Source organism: Diabrotica virgifera, chromosome 7, assembly GCF_917563875.1.
Source record: "Diabrotica virgifera virgifera chromosome 7, PGI_DIABVI_V3a".
Taxonomy (NCBI): Eukaryota; Metazoa; Arthropoda; class Insecta; order Coleoptera; family Chrysomelidae; genus Diabrotica; species Diabrotica virgifera.
Window position 1 is genome coordinate 236665492 of NC_065449.1, and position 17129 is coordinate 236682620.

The window sequence follows — 17129 nt, forward strand, 5'->3', positions numbered from 1 at the left end:
AATTAAATGACATATAAAAATATTATCTCATATCAATAATCAAGATCACAACAATATATATATATATATATATATATATATATATATATATATATATATATACGCGAGCAACGCACCATGCGAGTCCCGATATATCCAGCAGACCACCCGAGACCCACCATAACCAAAGTGTATAATTAGATTTTTATTATAGAAAAATAAACAATATAATATGAACTTTTATGAGCCCCAGAGAGGGGTAAGAAAAATCTTTTAGTTTAATAAATCTATACGGAGCATACCGTGCGAGTCCCACTTACAAGTCAAGAGGACATGGGAGTCCCGCCAGTTATACATGGCACACTCAGCAAACAATATGAGACCCAGCGATGTTGCCACAACGCTGGGTCTCGTATTGTTTGCCGAATCTTTTAGGTACTCCCCGGTTTTTATATTTCAACTCGAATTTAACAGTTTTGTTTCAGCGGTTGCTATTTTAATTCTTGTGAATAGTAAGGGCGGACGTAAAATAGTGATTTTAGGCGCAAGGATAAATATTAGGTACCTATGGAAAATAGATCGAAAAAATTTTTGGAACGCGTTGGACGAAAATAATAAAAGTAAGTACCTCAAGTGTTTTTTAATTTATGCAAAAATCAGTTATGTGGCAAAGTAGTTAATATTACTTACACACGTCTAATTATTTAAAATTTTTACAAAATATTTATTATAAATGAATTAATAAATTAAAAATGCCATTTTATTATAAACTTCGGAGCGCTTTTATAAATTATGTTTTTTATTGGCAATCGTTGGTGGAATAAATTATTTTTTGTTCTATTCTTATTTATTTCTTAAATTTTTAGAAAAAGATTATTCAAATGCAAATAAGATGGGAAAATCTTATTTTGGGCCGCCTAGCAAAACGAAACAAAATGCGAAAAAAAAACTGAGCTTTTAGAGCCCAATGTAAAGATCTTATCGAACGTTAACCTTAAAGAAAAAATTGGTAACTACTTGCAAACTATAACAACTCACTTTTTTTTTAATGTCAAGAAAATAAAATAGATGAATCAACATTATCTGAAAGTAAAAATAACGTAGAGGTAAGTCTTGATCTCATTTAGTGTAAATTAAAGTATACACCAAGAAAATTATTTTAATTTTTAGACTCCATTTAATAAATATGATAAAGAAAAAAAACAGGACCATTTAAATCCCAAAGCAAATATTTTACTGGAACCAGATGTTAAACTTAATGATAATATTGATAACGACTCACAACCTTTAAACAAAACCTTGGATTTATATAAATTTCAAGAAAATGATTTAGAGGAAAAAGCATCAAAATCGCCTGAATACGATAAGGTAAAAATTGTTTTAAACAAAATATTTAACAAAAACTTGTTTATTTTCATACTACTTATTTGCTCTATTTTATAAAACATAATATCTTAAAAAAGTCTTATTTTGGTGTTAATTATTTATCTATTATTTAAATATTGCTTTAGCTGGAAGAAAAAACTTACACTCCATTAAAAGCTGTAAATTTTGATTGCTATCCAATTTTGACCAAAATTGACACGAATCCAAATACTAACCATAGAGACTATGAAGACAATGAATACTTTAGCGAGTCACGTGACACATCCTCATATGTACCCGAAACGGAAATAGAGTCTGAGGGAGGGGAAGAGGAAACTATTTACCCAATTTTTAAGGTAATTTTTTAATACGACATATTTTATCACTTCAAAAAAGTATTGGATAAATCCTTATTTTAAGTAAAATACAAAATGACAAGTAGATACTTATTTTAAAAGATAATGCTCAATGTAATTCTTTATTTATTTATAGACATTATAGTCGAGGAAATGAAGCTGAAAAAATGGCAAAACCTCGCAATTTTTTCGTCCAGCATCGATTTGTACAAAAATTTGGGATTAGGCTCATTACACCCTCTAGTTCATTTTCTATATTGAGCCGTTGTACGCTTTTGGTTTTTTAAGGGTGAAAACTACCCCTAATTGTAAAAAAAATAAAATAACATATTAAACTTTATATTGTCAACATTTGGTTCTTATTACTTACATAATGATTGTTTTATTCTTTAAGATATAATATAATATTTCAACCCTTAAAACCACCCTTGTTGGAGCTACATATAAAAAATTTACTTATCCTAAAAGAATAATTTCGGCTTGCATCGATTTACATAAAAATTTGCGATTAGGATCATTTCAACCTGTAGTTAATTTTCTATATCATGCTTAAGGGCGTTGATTATTTTTAGGGGTGTAAACTACCCCTTATTGTCAAAAATTATATAAAAACATTGTAAACTTTAATGTGGGTAAAATGTGGTTTTGATTGGTTAAATAATGATTGTTTTATACTTCAGGATATAATATCATAATATTTCAACCCTTAAAAACCACCCTTAATAACATTACAGTTTTTATAAGTATATATTTTAATAGATCTATACAAAAAAAAGTAGAATTAAAGAATTACAACAACATTTATTTAATACACAAAAATACGAATTTAAAAATATGTACAAATACAAATACAAATAGTTTTTTAGTTATCTTCCAGTATACGAACCGATTGTGTGGTATTATACATACATTGAAAATTATCCATAAGCGGACTATCCGAATTTTTCGAAAAATAAATTCGTTTTATAAACACAGCTCCTCCAGTTTTGGCGATAAAAAGTTTTTTCAAAAACGACTTTGTAGAATTTTTGAAGGGTTATGAGACTGTGTAAACTAAATTCCATAAGATCCCTTAGTTTTTAATTAGGGTGGCTTTAAAGGGCTCGAATAAGGGGGTGCTTGCTCGTAAATAGAGGTTTTAAACAGCTATATCTCGCTAACTGTACTGTAATGAAAATCTGTGCACAAGGTAATTTTAGTTATTAAAAAAGCTACAATTTAGTAGTTTATCATTTTTTTCGTATCTCCAGTATTTTCGGAGATATTTTAAAGTAAAAGGTAAAAAATGGGAAATTCCAAAAAATTAATTTTTCTTTAAACTCCAATTTTTCTAAAATTAGGCGTTTTAAATAGGTCAAACTTCTTGGGTGTATTGATAATCCAAATATAAAAGGAATTACGGAAAGATGAAGACCATTTTTTAATTAGGAGGGTAGGTAGGGGCTTGTTTTCACTGATTTTTTTCATAGAGAAAAGCAGGTACCGACCTTTTTTTGATCATAAGTCGCTTAATTTTTAGGTTAGAAACTTTTTATTGTTTTTTTTTTGAAAGGCCTAACTGTATGCTTGAAAAAATATTATTTAAGTTTTCCTCGAAAAATGCAAAATTTTTCCGTTACTTTAATTTGAATATTTCAACTTATGCATTTGATGAAAAAAGCTAACTTTCAACATGCCGTATCTCGGTTTGTATTGGTCTTAAAGATTTTACAGAAAAAGAATTTGGTTTGTGTTACTAAAAGATACAATTTTGATATCTACATTTTTTTTGATTAAATGCGTATTTTTCGAGGTATTCTCAAAAAACCCTCTAAAAAAGTCGATTTTTTCATCGAAAAACTGTTACCTTCAAGCGCGAATAACTCGAAAAATATTAGTTTTATAAAAAAAATGTAAAAAACATGTTTTTCTTAGAATTACTTTTTACATCGGTTTGCATGGTTAAAATGTAATAAAAAATTCCCGCCCCCGAGATGGGGTGGCAACCACCCCCAAGGTTTTAGCGTACAGCGGCATGGTATAGAAAATGATCCTTGGACTATTCTTTACCTTCTGTAAAAATTTCAAGTAAATCCATGCTGGACGAAAAAATTGCGAGCCAAAATGCTTCATTTCCTCGACTATTACTGATTTTTTGTTATTAATTTTAGACCATAAACGTAACTTGCCCTGAATCAACTTTAACAAAGGACGAACCCTCGGAAAAGCCCCATATTTCTAACGTAAGTTAAAGAATTATTAGGTTAATAATTAGCAGTCATTGGGAATCCCTTTTGTAATCTTTTAATTAATTTAAATTGTTTAAATTTAGTTTTAAAATGTACTTTTTTACAGTCTTACTTTTAATTTTTTAGATCGAAACTAATAATTCCATTGTTGCCCTTTCACATAGAAAAAAGAGTTTGGGATAAAAAGAATTTCTGTCCAATTTGTTTCGTAGAAGTGAGTCATTTTGCAAGACATTTGGAAAGAAAACATGATGACGAAAGTCGAGTAAAAAAGATTTTATCTTTTCCAAAAGGATCTAATGAAAGGAAAACCTTATGGGATTATTTACGCAAGGAAGGAAATTTTCATTTGTTTAGAGAAGAAAAAAAAGTGGTGGCTGTTCGAAGGCCCACGGAAGCCCAAGCATTAGACTTTGACGATTTTGTTGTTTGCGAAAACTGTTCTGGGGTGTACAAAAAATTTTTTTCTATAAGCATGCTAAAAATGCCAAGAAAAACACTGGTACAAAGTGTGGGCGACTAAATGCCTTAACTCAATCCCAAACATTTTCAGCGGATTCTCGCTGCCAAAACAGTTTTTTATCACAGTCAAGATTAAAGAAAGAGGTATTTTGCATTATGAAAGCAGATAAAATAAGCGCCACCTCAAAAAATGATATTTTTAATATGTTTATTCGGGGAAACCCATCTTAAAAAACATAAAAGAAAGCAAATTGTAACAGTAGCAACAAAATGAGAGAATTAGCAAGACTTTTGATTGCTCTTAGAGAGTTCACACCTGTTCAGAACCTAATTGATGCTATGAAACCAGAATTATTTGACGATTTAGTTACGGCCACAAAAGTAATTTCGGGATTTAGCAATGCCGATAAAAGCTTTAAATCTTCTTCATTAGCACTTCATATGGGTACCACTTTAAAACAAGTATGCGATATAACTAATCGAATGATTTTAAAAAAATTTCTATTCTTTACCTTTAAAAACCCTAATGAGGAAAAAAAGCATTCCAGATTTTAAAACATTAGAGACCAGTTGGGCCAATGAAATTTCTTCATTAGGCCTTAAAACAATAAAAGAACGGCAATGGGAAAACCCCAAATACTGCCGGTGACAAGTGAAGTAATTAAGTTTAATAGTTTTGTCAAAAATCAGGTTGAAGACAGTGCCAAAAAATTAAACAAACTTTTAGAAAAGAAGGGGAAACAAAATGACAAAAATAATTTACTTCCTTTATATAAAACCTTAGCAAAAGGAGTAATGGCCCTTCTTTTAATACTAAATAGAAAACGCATCGGTGAGATTCAATACCTTGAAATTTCTACTTACAAAAGATCATTTGCGGACCCCAGTGTTCAACAAGAAATTGCTGAAAGTTTAACTGTTTCAGAAAAACTATTGTGTAGAAACTTTTAGAAGAATTATTTTATTTTAATTTCTCCTTTTTTAAACGAGAAAATTGAGCTGATGATTAAAATAAGAGAAAAAATAAAATTAATTCCAAAAGATAATAAATACATTTTTGCAAATCCCAATTCGTCGAAAGGTTGGTTTCATGGAACAAGTGTAATTAAACAATTTGCAAAAAGCTGTGGGGCAAAGGATCCCAACTCTCTAACTTCTACCGAATTTCGAAAACAGACTGCAACAATTTTACAGATTATGGATATTCATAATACTGACATGGAACAATTAGCCACTTTTATGGGTCATACAAAAAAAACCATGAAGAATGGTATAGGTAAGCCAATCTTGTTAAAACGGTTTATTATTATATTAGCATAATTAATAGTTGTAATATTTTTTTAGACTTCCTCAAGATCTATACCAGACTGCAAAAATAGCCAAACCAATGATCGCTTTAAATAAAGGTGATGTTAATATTTACAAAGGAAAGAGCTTAGACGATATCAATATAGAAGAAAATGACTACTTGGAAATTGAAAACATAGAAACAGAAGTAAATGAAATAAATGAAAACGTAGGATTAGTGTACTCGCATTGGTAATTGCCTAAAAGTTTAATAATCCATTTTTTAAAATTAACAGAGCCTACTCATTCTTGGAGTCCTAAAAGTAATTGTAGCGATGTAACTGACGAAAAAATTGAACAAGCTAATAAAAATGGTAGGTAAAAGATTATTATAAACGAAGTCTTAAAAAATCATTACAATAAATATTATAAATGAAAAAAAAAGATGAGTAGCTCCTAACTCTTAAAGCAGTTTTCTACTTAAAAGTAACAAATAAATAATTATTATTAATCTGCAGAAAAAGTTTCGTCGAAGGGTAAAAGAAAGTTATCTACCGATGAAATGACGCATCCAATGCAAAATAATAAAGGTAAAGAAGTTTTAATAAGAGTATATCGAAAAAATGCATGAAAGATTTTATTTTTTTAGTTACAAAAAGAAAGCCAACTACTGAAAAAACCGAAAGCAGTTCAAATGGTAATTTCTTTAGATAACTATTACTCTGCTACTCGTAATACAATTGTTTTAATTTAATAATATATTTGTTACCTAATACGATTTAAAAAATATTTATTCGTAAAAAACTCTAATATAATAATTTTATTCGTAAAAGGACAATTACTTGCTTTTGTTAAAATTAAAAATGCTTTCCAAATTATATAACTAATTAAGGGCACATTTTTTGTATTAATTTTTATGTATTATTTTTTTATGTATTAACTCTTTTTAGCGATTGCAGGCACCGATGGACCGAAAAGGACAAACAAACGATGCTTAAATACTTTACAAGATTCATAAAAGAAAAAGAGTTCCGAAAAAAGCAGACGTACAGGAATTTAAAAAAAAAATAAAGCTGGAGAAAACTTTAAATCAATTGATGGGGTAAAAATTAAAACGTTTGTTTACAATTCTTACAGAATGTAGTTTTTGTGAAGTTTTTATTAAATAACGTGTTTCTAAACATTTGTGTTTTAATTCGATTTCGTTTGATATATATTTTTCGGTAAAAATTCATTTAATTTAGCAAATCAGATTTTTAACAAAACTATGATTAATAAAATAGTATCTTATATTATATAAAATTCTTGTGTCATAAAGTACGTTCCCAAACTCCTCTGAAACGGTTCGACCGATTTTTATCCCCCTAGATGATAAGGGTTGTCCACCCCTAAAACATTTTTTTGGTCTTGTATTTTATTATCTTTTTATAATGTGGATTAAAAAATACATACAACTTTAAATTTTTTCATCGCACAAACGTTATTTTTCCAACTTAGCGGTAAATACAAAATCCCACCGAATACAACCAATACTTAATCAATAATCTGGTGAAAAGTAGCCTGCTGACAAAATATAATCAGTCCCGCGATTCTGTTTCTCGGCTACACGATTTACGCCGTCTTTAAATATGGCGGAGGACAGTCGTTCTTTTGGAATCGCGTCCCTGGCTAAAATAACGTTCAAATGAAATTTCTTTCGTAAATTATAACAAAGCAATGTTGCCGGGTTTTGGGTCTCGCATATAATGTTTGATCAATCTGGGTCTCGGATGGACATACAGCTTACATACAGTCTACCTGTGCGCCGCCTGTGGGGCATTTCTATGAACTAAATTTCATATATTTTGCGATAGCAAACAGACTTCCGAGTCCAAAAAAAAATTTTTGTTGATCAGTTTTTTTTGATAAGTTGGACCTTCTGCAACCGATATACACGATAAAACCATGCGAGTCCCGCTGAAGGGTCTCGCATGGTCAAAACGGGTCTCAGACGGTGCGCAGCATATGGCAAAATGGGACTCACATGGCCGGTGTGTACGTCTATATATATATATATATATATATATACATCCCGCTATTAAATTGGCATCTTTTCACGTTGCAGTCATTTGGCATCACCTAGAAATGCTATCATTTTCTAGGTATAATCCGTGAATGTTCGCTTAGTACACTTCTTTAAGCTTGGCACCGTTGTCGGATTTTCAGTAATCCGATTTATTTATATATTTTATTCCTTACACTATAACGACAATTTGACCCCCGTAGGTCAAAAACATTGCTTAAACATCACTTTGGCAACAACAGGATGTTGCCAAGATATACATTTTTACGGAAAAGACAGTACCTAGTTAGATACATAATATCGATCGCTTCACGTTACAAGTCTTCCACTCGCACTCAGGTAAAAACCAGTTGTAGGCTCTTTTGTCTGAACGGGTCCCTGAATGAGTTTAATAATTCACTTTTATTGTGTATTTTGTTTCGTTTAGTTGAAATATCAGATTTTGTTTGTAACGAATTTCATAATAGATATTTAAATTATTTTTTTGTTAACAAAAACAAATTTTAAAGTTTGACATTTGAAAAATTAATTTTATATTGCCATTTTCATGACATGGTCAATGGTTAATTGCATTTATAATAATTTAATGGGTCATTGCGAAACAATATACAGTGCGTCCATAAAGTAACGCATAAATTCATTATTTCACAAACCGGACACTTTCAGGAAAAATACCGAAACAGGTCGATTTTTATTTTTAAATTACAATTTATTGGCATACATATCATACTAGTGACGTCATCCATCTGGGCGTGATGACGTAATCGTTGATTTTTTTAAATAAGAATAAAGGGCATGTAATAGCTCATTTGAAAGGGTATGTAATTCTCTATTCAATAATATAATTGTTAATATAATTATTTATACAGGGTGTCCAAAAAATGTTATTTAAATGAAATTAATTGGTATAAAAAGATGAATGTATGTAATTTGTTTAATTCTAAATATATTTTATTGGTGCCAGCAAACATAAAAATGTTTTATTTAAAACCTAAATATTGATTTTCGCTTAAGCGTAATCTTAAACTTCCAAGAGGCAGGTGGATGGCAGCTCTAACATTTAATTTTCTGACAAAAGTAAAACGAATTTTGAATTAAATAAGTTACATACATTTTTCTTTTTGTCTCAATTAATTTAATTAAAGAATTCTTTTTGGACACCCTGTATATATAATTATGTTATTGTTTGTATTAGTAAATAGAGAATTAAATACCCTTTCAAATGAGCTATCACATGACCCCTATTCTCATTTAAAAAATTCATCGATTACGTTATCAAGCCCAGATGGATGACATCACTAGTATGATATGTAATATGCCAAAAAATTGTAATTTAAAAATAAAAATCGACCTGTTTCGAAAATTTTCCTTAAAGTCGCCGGTTTACGAAATAATGAAATTATGCGTTACTTTATGGAAGCACTGTATGTTACAATGTGTAAATTTTTCAGGAAACGTAAAAATCTTTCCATTAGTAGTTAGAGATTCTGATAGTAATACTATATTTTATATAAGTATTATGGGTTATAAATGCATCTATTAGGTCTGGATCCCGCGTATGAAAAAAAAGTTGATTAATAGCAAGCTGAAAATTTGTTAATAGCTTAAGGGTGTTTAGTCGGATAAACTTTTATATATGGGAACACTGGAACAGGGGCAGTTTTAATTGTGAAACAGGTTGAAAATTTGGAACGGTCACACCACGAAAACGGCACATTTATTTTGTCCGACATAACAGACTTAAACTCTCCGAATAGAGATTAAACTCTCATGCAAAAATTAGACTGCTATTTATCACCTGTCATAATTCCTGTCATTTGACATATTCTACATGCTCTACTCATTAAAAGGCCCATTTGGTGATAAATAGCAGTCTAATTTTTGCATGAGAGTTTAATCTCTGTTCGAAGAGTTTAAGTCTGTTCTGTCGGACAAAATACATGTGCCGTTTTCGTGGTGTGACCGTTTCAAATTTTTAACCTGTTCCAAAATTAAAACTGCCCCTGTTCCAGTGTTCCCATATATCAAAGTTTATCCGACTAGACACCCTTAAGCTATTAACAAATTTTCAGCTTGCTATTAATCAACTTTTTTTTCATACGCGGGATCCAGACCTATATCTGAAAGACCAAAAAAGTTTAAATGTTGCTTATTTTTTTGATATTATGTTTTAAAGTTTGTGGACTTATGTTGTTTTCGAAATGAAACCATAATTGGTAAAGTTTTTTCTTTATTCTCAACAAGAAACAGTCATAATACGGACAACGCACACATCTTATGGAAAATATAATGTCACTCAAATTCAATAAAATTTATACGAATAGATCCGTTTTAATTTACCGATCAAATCTTATCATTGCGCCAACTCTTAATTATGATTAATTACGGCGCAAATTGCAATTAAAGTTTATCGAAATCACATTTTTGGAGTCCATAAAGTGTTAAAAGTGTTAAAGTTACAATCATTATTGCTCCGAGTGCTATTCATAAGAGCTTAAATCCCGCTGGGCCTAAGCGGATTAGTGAAACTAATCCGCTGATTTATGGAGTACCGAAAATCTGGGTAGTTTAAAATATTTTTTCTCTCTCTAACTTATGTACCTACCCATTTGATTTCAGATTTATTTGTATCAATTTCTGCTCTTATTTTTGAAAATAGAGAGTTGGCGCAATGATAAGATTTGATCGGTAAATTAAAACGGATCTATTCGTATAAATTTTATTGAATTTGAGTGACATTATATTTTCCATAAGATGTGTGCGTTGTTTTCGAAATGAAACCATAATTGGTGAAGTTTTTTCTTTATTCTCAACAAGAAACAGTCATAATACGTAGAAATTTATACTAAATTTAAAATCCAGATTCAGTAGAAATAAACAAACCAAGACACGTTAAATGCTACTAGGAGCACTCCCGAATCATAATTATTTACAATGTATTGTTATATTTCTATTTGATATGAAAATTAAATTTTGATGGTTGTAAACAGGATTCAATTTAATATAAAATATTTTCAATTTTCTCAACCACGGGCATATAAATTTAGAACACCCTGTATACAACAAATTGTTATATTTAATTTTAAGAAGTGATTAGACGGAACTCGGGACAGTGCGCTTAAAATAAACAAAGTGAATGACGCGTACCATTATCGTTCTTCTCGGAAGGTCGATCATTAGCCTATGCTAAATAAAACTCAGTGAAATAGATGATAGTTCATTATCGTTTTTCGCGGAAGGTTTCGATCATTAGCCTATGCTAAATAAGACTCATTTGAAAGAGAGAATAGGTCATTAAAATTTGTAAATAGTAGAAAGTGATTTTAGAATGGGAATTAAATATTTTCTTTTGAAATCCATTAAGCATATTTAGAAAGATTAAAAATTGGTTTTTGAGGAATACTGAGAATGAGAGTTGGTGGTGGAAGGTTGATTTGTGAATCTGGAAGGGATATTGAGAAAGTAGGTGAATGAATGACAAAGTGGGATCAGAATGTTTTGAGCTGTCGAGAAGTGAAGTCGAGTAGTAGACGGTAGTGTTCGAGGAGTGAGAAAGCCGGTAGTTCCGTGAGTGTGGAGTATCTATCGTGGAACGAGAAGTAGGCCAGGTCGAGAGTAAAAGAACCTCCTTGAGCCCAGAGTGTCCCGGTAGCTGATAGCAGTTTCGAAAAAGGTAGAACACAGCATCACGACAAAAGCAGGAACGAGAGCTATTCGAGCTAGTTTTTCAAAGGAGAACATCACTGGAAGCCAGGACGAGGTTTGATCGCAGCCAAGGATAGCAGGAAAGGGTTTTGTGTGAGGACATTTTCAGTTCACCAGGAAAAGGTCAGTCTCATTTGTTTGGACATGAATGTATGGGTTTTTCGTATTAAATTCCACATAAAAAATTGAATAACATAATCAATAATATCAGAAAAGCTTCATCAAACTTAAATAGAGTTGTCCCTAATAACTCCTAATAGTTAAATGTTAATAAAAACTTTCAATAGAAAACCAAAAGGAAATAAAATTCCCAGTTGTAAATGTTATGTTTAAGAATAATAAGAAATAGCAAATATTAAGCATTGATTGCCTTTTGAATAAAATAAAAAATATTTTGATTATAATTGTAACCCATATTTGTATTTTTTTTACTCTTTTCTTTTCTATCCCGATTAGGAACCATTAAGAAATATTCAGAAGCCACGAAAGTAAGTAATTAATTTATAATTCGCCCTGAGATTGAAAACATATTGATATGTGATCTGGTTAATTAATTAGATTAGTATTAATACATTGATTAAATTAAGTGACATATAAGAATATTATCTCATATCAATAATCAAGATCACATCAGTATATACATTGTAAATTCCAAGTCATGATTTCCAAAGTTTACACATTGTAAATTATGATTCGGGAGTGCTCCTAGTATCATTTAACGTGTCTTGGTTTGTTTATTTCTACTGCATCTTTACTGTTTCTGTTAACTAATCTAAACGTAGAGATATTTTTTGAGATTCTTTAACTCTTTCAATGCTGGGGTTTGTCACATCCCACCTGTCTGTTAGTGGCAAAAAAGTTCACCTGTCGGATGCCGGGTTAAAACATGACAAATTAGATGTGGAATGAAAGCTTATAACCCAAAGATGGTACTAAAGGTGAGAAATTTGGCCTCCGACTTCAGGATAAAGAGTTGCAACCCGAAGTATTGTTCTAAATTCGCAGAAATAGTACAAACTATGTATTACTCGACGCGCCTTAGAAAGACGAGAACAAATATTTATGCCTGTCCGGTTTTATGCCTGTCTGTCCGTCCGTCTGTCAGATATAATCACAGAGGTTGAATGAAAGATTATAACCCATAGATGGTACTAGCGATTAGAAATTTGACGCGCATTAGAAAAATGAGAACAAAGAAATACTTTTTTTAGTTTTACACCACTTCCGGTTAAAATGGTGTACCCGGAAGTGACACACATAGTCACAGAAAAATATACTTGATCAATTTACGTGTATTAAGAGGTCGAAACCGAATTTTTTTAATTCTGGTTTTGATGTCATATGCGGTTAAAAAATTGTCTGGAAGTGGAAGAAACCAGTTTAATAGTTGTCCCCTTCGAGTAGCGAAAAATAAACAATACTTTGTAAAAACATTCAACATTGGTTGATATTCCGCTGTTTTCATATTATTTATTGACCTAAGTTTTTGTAAAATGCACTAGTCTTTTTTAAAGATATCATTGGACAATTTACTCACTGTTTTTGGATTTTACAAAATCGCTTGGATTGGCATGAAATTTGACATAAGCATAGCTAACATGTCAAAGAAAAAAGTGATATTGTGCCAGTGTGTGCTTTTTTCTGGGGATGAGTACCACCCCCTTCTCGAGTGTGAAAAAATATAGGTAAAAATATGTCCGTAAGTGGATAAACTAATTAAATTCCTTGTATTTTTTGTTTTTAGATGGTTTTTCGTAAATAAATCAAAAAGTAAGTATTTGATCGAAAAAACTATTCTTAGCAAATATAAAGCTTATAAAACAGTAAAAAAAATTATGTATGTATGAAGTCTGGACACACAATAAAAACAGAGTTGGAGCTGAACAACAGTTGGTTCTTATTCGTCGAATTCCAAATCGACTAGTTCAACGTAAAATATCCAAAAAATAACGCACTTTTCGGGGAAAACTCGCCACAAATTTTTTAAAGTGTTTAAAAAAGTTTTATTTTTGTTATTTAAAAAGTATCTATTCTATCACCATCAGCATCAAAAGTAAGTTACGCTTTAAATAAAATATGTCCCTTTTTTGCTAAAAGAAATCGTGAAAATCACCACCTAATTAGCATTCCATATGAAATTAATAGTTACCGCCCTAGTTAATTTACTTATATTATACTGTTTATATGATCTATAAGATTTATTGGCAAGAAATGCTTATTAAAAAAAATTGGTTTTAAAATAAAAAAATTTTAATTTTGAAAAAAAATGCCTTGGTTTAAAATAACTTAAACATTAGTGATACTAAATATCTCAAAGAGTAAAAAATGTACATATCACATAAACAATACATAAGTAAATTAGGCGGTGATTTTTACATTTTTTTAACAAAAAAGAGACTTCATTTTGATGCTAACTAACTTTTGATGCTAGAAACGTTTATAAAAATACAAATAAAACTTTTTAGACATTTTATAACAGTTGTAAGTCATGAGTTTTTCCCGAAAAGTGCTTCGTTTTATGGTTATTTCATGTTAAAATATTCGATTTGTATTTTGACGAAGTAGAACCTGCTTTTCATTAAGGTGATACAGTAGCGATCAACAGGTAGCCAAAACGCGTTCCAAGATTGCGGCTGTAATTTTGAATATTTTTTCGAGATATTTGGCACACGTATTCGTAATATAATAAAGAATGGCGGTACAGAGCCGAATTTGAAAAATATATTAATATGTGGAAATTACTCTGTAATTAAATATAATATTAAAAAAACGAGCCTGTACCGCCATTAAGAAGAACAAAAAAATACACTTTCTTCAAATAAACTTTTTATCCGATGCCTAGATTTTGTGTCATTTTGGAACTACTAATGAAATACAAAATTTTAGTAGTTCCAAAATGACACAAAATCTAGGCATCGGATAAAAAAGTTCATTTGAAGAAAGTGTATTTTTTTGTTCTTCTTAATGGCGGTACAGGCTCGTTTTTTAAATATTGTATTTAATTACAGAGTAATTTCCACATATTCATATATTTTTCAAATTGGGCTCTGTACCGCCATTCTTTATTATATTACGAATACGTGTGCCAAATATCTCGAAAAAATATTCAAAATTACAGCCGCAATCTTGGAACGCGTTTTCGCTACCTGTTGATCGCTACTGTTTCCTCTTAACTACAACTCTACTTTTACAGGGTCTACAGACTTCATACATACACCATTGTTTTCACTTTTTTATACGCTATATTTTTGCTAAAAATATTTTTCGTTAAAATACTTTTTGAGTTTTTTTCTAAAACCGTCTAAAAACGTGACTTTTTTGTTGAAAAACGAACATAATATATTCACTTGCAAATAACTCAAACAGTATGTTAAGAAAAAATCTATAGAACAAAAACTAGCTTAGAATTACTCAGTTTATCCACTTTAGGACTTATTTTGAATGTATGTCTTTTCACATTATAAAAGTGGTTGTACTAACTCCCAAGGCAAAAGCACACGTCGGCACAATATCACTTTTTCTTTGACCTGTCAGCTATGTGCATACCCAATTTCATGTCAATCCAAGCGGTTGTTTAAAATTCGGAGGTTTTGCAATATTTACCGTGAGTGGATGGACTACAGATATATGTATATTAGATAAAAATTATAGTCTCAGCGAATCTTTGAAATATCTCCATTCCTTTGAAATGTTACATTTTTTAAGCCTTGAGGGAGTAGGCGCAAAATTATGACCAATGCTATTTAAATGCATTCAGTTTATTCGAATCCTGAGAAAACTAATAAGAATTTTGGAAAAATTTAAACGCAGAATGAAAGATTACATTATAACCGAGGGCGAAACTCTCTAAAAACTTTTATGTTTATATTGATAAGTGAAAGGGTGAAAAAAAAAGAAAATTTAGTGTGATTTTTTATTTCAAATATTTAATTCAAAAGAAATTTTTGTTTATTCTATTCTTTTTGACATGAGGCTGTATTTGATTTCTCTATGTCATTGTATGCTATTGGTTAGTTCCTATCATTTCAGCCGACGTACGTCACGATTGGATCAATAGGGCCGAACATACATAACTAAGGCCCTTTTGGCATGATGCTGTATTATTTTGAAGTCGATACAGCCTGAATATTTTTTTTTATTTTTTTACGTTCTATGTGATTAAAAAAATTAAGAATCACCGCAATTTTAGCCCACCACCCCCTTCCCCTTTCCCCACATCAAAAAATGTCAATTTTTCGATTTTATTTTTTTTTAAGTTGGTTTGCAATTAAATTATAAATTACAAAAAATTCACACGCACAGCTGAGGCTTTTACAAAACATATATTTTTATGGACCCGAAGGTCGAGTGTACATAACCTCAATGTTTTTTGTTTTTTTAATAGGTACGTATAACTTTTTTTGGCGATGGCTGCATGTCTAATTTTTTTGCGTTTTGTGAATTTTATCAAAATCTGTATTTCTGACTTTTTTCAGATTTATTCGTAAGGTGCGCCATCTTCAAAAATCCGGAAAACTGGTTTTTTCGGTAGTTTTTTGGGATTTTCTCCATTTTATATACTTCAAAATAGACTAACTCAAGGTTTTTTATAGGTTACGTATATATAATTTGAAATAACTGAGTTTTTAGGGATATTCAAAAATTGTGTAAAACACCTAAACCCCCCAAAAACTATGTTTTTTCAAATTCTTAAAAGTTTCTTAATTCTTTCGTACCCCATGAAGTTAAATTACAAAGCCATTAAAATATAACTAGAGGTGATTCATACCTACTTACCATCTCAATTGAATGCAATCATCGGCAAAGCCATCTTTTAGTGTCATTGTGTCATCCCCAAAAATCTACCTGGGTCTTAAAATGCAGGTATGCATACTTGTTCCGTTATAACTCTTATCTTTTAAAATTTTGTAGTAAAAGCATTTCTATAGCTATAGTGAGTTTATTGCCCTACCTCTTTATGTGGCTTAATGATTTGGATTGTAAACACAGATAAGAAAGGGTGTGATAGACCAGAGAAATTAGCAAATAAATGGCCTCTTTCGTGACATCCGTTGATACAGGTATCTAAGAACTGCTTATGGCATTAGGGTAAATTTAGTTACAACAGTATCCAATATAAAAATTATGCAAAAAATCAAACGTACTTTTTAACTTATAAACAATATATAAACAATTAAAGATCGCTATTTGATTGTAAATATTAAAGGTGGAGACCGGTATGCTGTATGGAAAGGTGATACAATTTTACTGAAGAGCATAGAAAATTCTTTAAAATGAGTGTTTGGAAAGTTCTTTTTGTTAATTTGTTGCTTAGTTATTGGGAAAATAGCTTCAAAAGTCGATTTTTTGAAAATAATTAATAACTTTTCTAAAAATACACTAAAAGCTTTATTTTCGCGTAAGTAAAGGAACAATATTAGAAGTATTCAGCCGTTAAAATTTCAAGAAGTTTTACCTAATAGTTATTGCAAAATTGAAATTGTTTATCCCAAAAAGCTTCTATCTACAGCGTTATTATGCATAAACTATTAGGTCAACATAAATTCTAAAGACATCAAACCAAAGAGAAAGGTTCAATTTATCAAATTAGATCAAGTCTTGAATAAAAAGTTTATAATAAATATTATAAATAATTATAAAATAATTTTGAAAAAGTAGTGTTATTTTAAGCTTATTCGCGAACTC

General features: G+C 30.4%; 1 protein-coding gene and 2 long non-coding RNA genes across 4 annotated transcripts in view; 2 read left to right on the forward strand and 1 right to left on the reverse strand.

Annotated features, from left to right (window-relative positions):
* The window catches only part of LOC126888252 (ecdysone oxidase-like), a 51270-nt gene that overhangs the window by 6212 nt on the left and 27929 nt on the right, over positions 1-17129 (reverse strand). The gene's annotated exons all lie outside the window — the stretch shown is intronic.
* LOC126888259 (uncharacterized) lies at positions 262-1283 on the forward strand. Its single transcript, XR_007699476.1, has 3 exons — positions 262-599; positions 846-1085; positions 1150-1283. It is a non-coding gene; the product is annotated as an uncharacterized LOC126888259 (long non-coding RNA).
* Positions 4122-6858, forward strand: LOC126888258 (uncharacterized). 2 transcript variants are annotated; one of them, XR_007699475.1, is made up of 5 exons: positions 4122-5666; positions 5735-6051; positions 6196-6267; positions 6327-6374; positions 6628-6858. It is a non-coding gene; the product is annotated as an uncharacterized LOC126888258 (long non-coding RNA). The 2 variants fall into 2 exon arrangements; XR_007699474.1 differs by having other exon boundaries at positions 5718-6267.